The sequence below is a fragment of the Ylistrum balloti genome, unplaced genomic scaffold (assembly GCF_031769215.1).
Source record: "Ylistrum balloti isolate Yb309-2 unplaced genomic scaffold, AGI_CSIRO_Ybal_v1 Utg370634, whole genome shotgun sequence".
Taxonomy (NCBI): domain Eukaryota; kingdom Metazoa; phylum Mollusca; class Bivalvia; order Pectinida; family Pectinidae; genus Ylistrum; species Ylistrum balloti.
In genome coordinates this window covers 159,162-166,649 of record NW_026782387.1, presented here as the reverse complement: position 1 = coordinate 166,649, position 7,488 = coordinate 159,162, and positions in this window count along the sequence as shown.

The window sequence follows — 7,488 nt, the reverse complement described above, 5'->3', positions numbered from 1 at the left end:
TCACTTTATCATCATTTGGAGGAATGGCCTTGTTTCACTATATCATTTGGAGGAAAGGCCTTGTTTCACTATATCATTTGAAGGATGGTCTTGTTTCACTTTATCATTTAAAGAAGGGCCTTGTTTCACTTTATCATCATTTGGAGGAAAGGCCTTGTTTCACTATATCATTTGGAGGAATGGCCTTGTTTCACTATATCAGTTGGAGGATGTCCTTGTTTTACTATATCATTTGAAGGATGGCCTTGTTTCACGATATCATTTGGAAGGATGGCATTGTTTTACTATATCATTTGGAGGAATGGCCTTGTTTCACTATATCATTTGAAGGATGGTCTTGTTTCACTATATCATTTAAAGAATGGCCTTGTTTCACTATATCATTTGAAGGATGGTCTTGTTTCACTATATCCTTTGAAGGATGGCCTTGTTTAACTATATCATTTGAAGAATGGCTTTGTTTCAATATATCATTTGGAGAGGAGGCCTTGTTTGACTTTATCATCATTTGGAGGGATGGCATTGTTACACTATATGATTAGGAGGGATGGCATTGCTTCACTATATCAATTGGAGGGATGGCCTTGTTACACTATATCATTTGGAGGGATGGCCTTGTTTCACTATATCATTTGGAGGGATGGCCTTGTTACACTATATCATTTGGAGGGATGGCCTTGTTTCACTATATCATTTGGAGGGATGGCCTTGCTTCGGTATATGATTTGGAGGGATGGCCTTGTTTCACTATATCATTTGGAGGGATGGCCTTTTTTCAGTATATCACTTCGAAGGATGGCCTTGTTTCACTGTATCATTTGGAGGGATGGCCTTGTTTCACTATATCATTTGGAGGAAAGGCCTTGTTTCACTATATCATTTGAAGGATGGTCTTGTTTTACTTTATCATCATTTGGAGGAATGGCCTTGTTTCACTATATCAATTGGAGGATGGCCTTGTTTCACTATATCATTTGGAGGATGGACTTGTTTAATTATATCATTTGAAGGATGGCCTTGTTTCACGATATCATTTGGAGGGATGGCTTGTTTCACTATATCATTTGAAGGATGGCCTTGTTTCACGATATCATTTGGTGGATGTCCTTGTTTTAATTTATCATTTGAAGGATGGACTTGTTTTACTATATCATTTGGAGGGATGGCCTTGTTTCATTATATCATTTGGAGGAAAGGCCTTGTTTCACTATATCATTTGGAGGGAAGACCTTGTTTCACTATATCATTTGAAGAATGGCCTTGTTTCACTATATCATTTGGAGGATGAACTTGTTTCATTATATCATTTGGAGGATGGCCACTATATCATTTGGAGGATTTGTTTCACTATATCATTTGGAGGATGGCATTGCTTCACTATATCAATTGGAGGGATGGCGTTGTTACACTATATCATTTGGAGGGATGGCCTTGTTTCACTATATCATTTGGAGGAATGGTCTTGCTTCACTATATCATTTGGAGGAAAGGCCCTGTTACACTATATCATTTGGAGGATGGTCTTGTTTCACTATATCATTTGGAGGATGGACTTGTTTTACTATATCATTTAGAGGGATGGCCTTGTTTCACTATATCATTTGGAGGAATGGCCTTTTTTAAGTTTTTCATTTGGAGGATGGCCTTGTTTCACTATATCATTTGGAGGATGGCCTTGTTTCACTATATCATTTGGAAGGATGGTCTTGTTTCACTATATCATTTGGAGGATGGACTTGTTTCACTATATCATTTGGAGGATGGACTTGTTTCACTATATCATTTGGAGGATGGCCTTGTTTTACTATATCATTTGGAGGGATGGCCTTGTTTCACTATATCATTTGGAGGAAAGGCCTTGTTTCACTATATCATTTGAAGGATGGTCTTGTTTGACTTTATCATCATTTGGAGGGATGGCATTGTTACACTATATGATTTGGAGGGATGGCATTGTTTCACTATATCAATTGGAGCACTATATCATTTGAAGGATGGTCTTGTTTCACTATATCATCATTTGGAGGAATGGCCTTGTTTCACTATATCATTAGGAGGATGGACTTGTTTCAATATATCATTTGAACGATTGTCTTTTTTCACTATATCATTTGGAGGATGGACTTGTTTCACTTTATCATCATGTGGAGGAATGGCCTTGTTTCACTATATCATGTGGAGGGATGGACTTGTTTTACTATATCATTTGAAGGCCTTGTTTCACTATCATTTTGGAGGATGGCCTTGTTTCACTATATCATTTGGAGGATGGCCTTGTTTCACTATATCATTTGGAGGATGGCCTTGTTTCACTATATCATTTGGAGGATGGCCTTGTTTCACTATATCATTTGGAGGATGGCCTTGTTTCACTATATCATTTGGAAGGATGGCCTTGTTTCACTATCATCATTTGGAGGATGGCATTGTTTCACTATATCATTTAAAGAATGTCCTGGTTTCATTATATCATTTGAACGATTGTCTTTTTTCACTATATCATTTGGAGGATGGCCTTGTTTCACTATATCATTTGAAGGAAGGCCTTGTTTCACTATATCATTTTGAGGGATGGCTTGTTTCACTATATCCTTTGAAGGATGGTCTTGTTTCACTATATCATTTAAAGAATAGCCTTGTTTCACTATATCATTTGGAGGGAAGGACTTGTTTCACTATATCATTTGGAGGATGGACTTGTTTTACTATATCATTTGAACGAAGCCCTTGTTTCACTATATCATTTGGAAGGATGGCCTTGTTTCACTATATCATTTGGACTATATCATTTGAAGAATGGCCTTGTTTCATTATATCATTTGGAGGAAAGGCCTTGTTTCACTATATCATTTGGAGGGAAGGCCTTGTTGCACTATATCATTTGGAAGGATGGCCTTGCTTCACTATATCATTTGGAGGGGTGGCCTTGCTTCACTATATCATTTTGAGGGATGGCTTGTTTCACTATATCATTTGGAGGATGGACTTGTTTCACTATATCATTTCGAGGAATGGCCTTGTTTCACAATATCATTTGGAGGAATGGCCTTGTTTCACTATATCATTTGGAGGATGGCACTATATCATTTGGAGGATGGCCTTGTTTCACTATATCATTTGGAGGAATGGTCTTGCTTCACTATATCATTTGGAGGAAAGGCCTTGTTTCACTATATCATTTGAAGGATGGCCTTGTTTCACTATATCATTTGAAGGATGGTCTTGTTTCACTTTATCATCATTTGGAGGAATGGCCTTGTTTCACTATATCAGTTGGAGGATGTCCTCGTTTTACTATATCATTTGAAGGATGGACTTGTTTCACTATATCATTTCGAGGAATGGCCTTGTTTCACTACATCATTTGGAGGAATGGCCTTGTTTCACTATATCATTTGAAGGATGGTCTTGTTTCACTATATTATTTGGAGGATGGCCTTGTTTCACTATATCATTTGGAGGGATGGCCTTGTTTCACTATATCATTTGGAGGAAAGGCCTTGTTTCACTATATCATTTGAAGGATGGTCTTGTTTCACTTAATCATCATTTGGAGGAATGGCCTTGTTTCACTATATCATTTGGAGGGAAGGCCTTGTTTCACTATATCATTTGAAGAATGGCCTTGTTTCATTATATCATTTGAAGGAAGGCCTTGTTTCACTATATCATTTGGAGGATGGCCTTGTTTCACTATATCATTTGGAGGATGGCCTTGTTGCACTATATCATTTGGAAGGATGGCCTTGTTTCACAATATCATTTGGAGGATGGCTTGTTTCACTATATCATTTGGAGGAATGGCCTTGTTTCACTATATCAGTTGGAGGATGTCCTTGTTTTACTATATCATTTGAAGGATGGCCTTGTTACACTATATCATTTGGAGGGATGGCCTTGTTTCACTATATCATTTGGAGGGATGGCCTTGTTTCACTATATCATTTGGAGGATGGACTTGTTTCACTATATCATTTGGAGGATGGACTTGTTTCACTATATCATTTGGATGATGGCCTTTGTTTACTATATCATTTGGAGGAAAGGCCTTGTTTCATTATATCATTAGAAGGATGGTCTTGTTTGACTTTATCATTTGGAGGATGGCCTTGTTTCACTATATCATTTGGAGGATGGCCTTGTTTCACTATATCATTTTTCATTTTTGGAGGAAAGGCCTTGTTTCACTATATCATTTGGAGGAATGGCCTTGTTTCACTATATCATTTGGAGGATGGGCTTGTTTCACTATATCATTTGGAGGATGGACTTGTTTCACTTTATCATCATGTGGAGGAATGGCCTTGTTTCACTATATCATTTGGAGGATGGACTTGTTTCACTATATCATTTGGAGGATGGACTTGTTTCACTATATCATTTGGAGGATGGCCTTGTTTCACTATATCATTTGGAGGATGGGCTTGTTTCACTATATCATTTGGAGGATGGGCTTGTTTCACTATATCATGTGGAGGAATGGCCTTGTTTCACTATATCATTTGAAGGATGGACTTGTTTCACTATATCATTTGGAGGATGGGCTTGTTTCACTATATCATGTGGAGTTTCACTTTATCATTTGGAGGAATGGCCTTGTTTCACTATATCATTTGAGGGAATGGCCTTGTTTCACTATATCATTTGGAGGATGGCCTTGTTTCACTATATCATTTGGAGGATGGCCTTGTTTCACTATATCATTTGGAGGATGGCCTTGTTTCACTATATCATTTGGAGGATGGCCTTGTTTCACTATATCATTTGGAGGATGGGCTTGTTTCATTAAATCCTTAGAAGGATGGCCCTGTTTCACTATCATTTGAAGGATGGACTTGTTTCACTATATCATTTGGAGGATGGGCTTGTTTCACTATATCATTTGGAGGATGGGCTTGTTTCACTATATCATTTGGAGGATGGACTTGTTTCACTTTATCATCATGTGGAGGAATGGCCTTGTTTCACTATATCATTTCGAGGAATGGCCTTGTTTCACTATATCATTTGGGGAAGAGCCTGGTTTCACTATATCATTTGGAGGATGACCTTGTTTCACCATATCATTTGAAGGAAGGCCTTGTTTCACTATATCATTTTGAGGGATGGCTTGTTTCACTATATCATTTGGAGGATGGACTTGTTTCACTATATCATTTGGAGGGATGGCCTTGTTTCACTATATCAATTGGAGGGATGGCGTTGTTTCAATATATCATTTGAAGGATGGTCTTGTTTCACTATATCATTTAAAGAATGGCCTTGTTTCACTATATCATTTGGAGGATGGCCTTGTTTCACTATATCATTTGGAGGATGGCCTTGTTTCACTATATCATATCATTTTCACTAGGATGGCCTTGTTTCACTATATCATTTGGAGGGAAGACCTTGTTTCACTATATCATTTGAAGAATGGCCTTGTTTCATAAAATCATTAGAAGGATGGCCTTGTTTCACTATATCATTTGGAGGATGGACTTGTTTCATTAAATCATTTGGAGGGATGGCCTTGTTTCACTATATCATTTGAAGGATGGCCTTGTTTCACTATATCATTTGGAGGATGGCCTTGTTTCACTATATCATTTAAAGATTGGCGTTGTTTCCTAAAATCATTTGAAGGATGGACTTGTTTCACTATATCATTTGGAGGATGGACTTGTTTCACTATATCATTTGGAGGGATGGCGTTGTTTCCTAAAATCATTTGAATTGTTTCACTATATCATTTGGAGGATGGACTTGTTTTACTATATCATTTGGAGGATGGCCTTTGTTTACTATATCATTTGGAGGGATGGCCTTGTTTCACTATATCATTTGGAGGGATGGCCTTGCTTCGCTATATGATTTGGAGGGATGGCCTTGTTTCACTATATCATTTGGAGGGATGGCCTTGTTTCAGTATATCATTTGGAGGGATGGCCTTGTTTCACTATATCATTTGGAGGGATGGCCTTGTTTCACTATATCATTTGGAGGGAAGGCCTTGTTGCACTATATCATTTGGAAGGATGGCCTTGCTTCACTATATCATTTGGAGGGGTGGCCTTGCTTCACTATATCATTTGTAGTGAAGGATTTGTTTCACTTCATCATCTTTTCGAGGCTGGCTTTATTTCACTATATTATTATTTGGAGGAATGGCCTTGTTTTGATATATTATTTAAAGGGATGGCATTGTTTCACTATATCATTTGGAGGGATAGCCTTGTTTCATTATATTATCATTTGGCAGGATGGCCTTGTTTCACTATATCATTTAGAGGGATGGCCTTGTTTCACTATATCATTTGGAGGATGGCCTTGTTTCACTATATAATTTGGAGGGATGGCCTTGTTTCACTATATCATTTGGAGGAAAGGCCTTGTTTCACTATATCATTTGAAGGATGGTCTTGTTTCACTATATCATTTGGAGGATGGACTTGTTTTACTATATCATTTGAAGGATGGCCTTGTTTCACGATATCATTTGGAAGGATGGCATTGTTTCACTATATCATTAGGACGATAGCCTTGTTTCACTATATCATTAGGACGATAGCCTTGTTTCACTATATCATTTGAACAATTGTCTTTTTTCACTATATCATTTGAAGGAAGGCCTTGTTTCACTATATCATTTGAAGGATGGCATGGCCTTGTTTCACTACATCATTTGGAGGGAATGGCCTTGTTTCACTATATCATTTGAAGGATGGTCTTGTTTCACAATATCATTTTAAGAAGGATGGCCTTGTTTCACTATATCATTAGGACGATAGCCTTGTTTCACTATATCATTAGGACGATAGCCTTGTTTCACTATATCATTTGGAAGGATGGTCTTGTTTCCAATATATCATTTGGAGGGAAGGACTTGTTTCACTATATCATAATTTTGAGGTTGGCTTTATTTCACTGTATTATCATTTGGAGGAATGGCCTTGTTTCACTATATCATTTGGAGGATGGCCTTGTTTCACTATATCATTTGGAGGATGGCCTTGTTTCACTATATCATTTGGAGGATGGCCTTGTTTCACTGTATCATTTGGAGGGATGGCCTTGTTTCACATTTGGAGGAATGGCCTTGTTTCACTATATCAGTTGGAGGATGTCCTCGTTTTACTATATCATTTGAAGGATGGACTTGTTTTACTATATCATTTGGAGGGATGGCCTTGTTTCACTATATCATTTGGAGGGATGGCCTTGTTTCACTATATCATTTGAAGGATGGTTCACTATATCATTTGAAGAATGGCTTTGTTTCAATATATCATTTGGAGGGGAGGCCTTGTTTCACTATATCATTTGGAGAATGGTCTGGTTTCACTATATCATTTGAAGGATGGACTTGTTTCACTATATCATTTGGAGGATGGACTTGTTTCACTATATCATTTGAAGGATGGCCTTGTTTCACGATATCATTTGGAAGGATGGCATTGTTTCACTATATCATTGGTAGGGATGGCCTTGTTTCACTATTTAATTTGA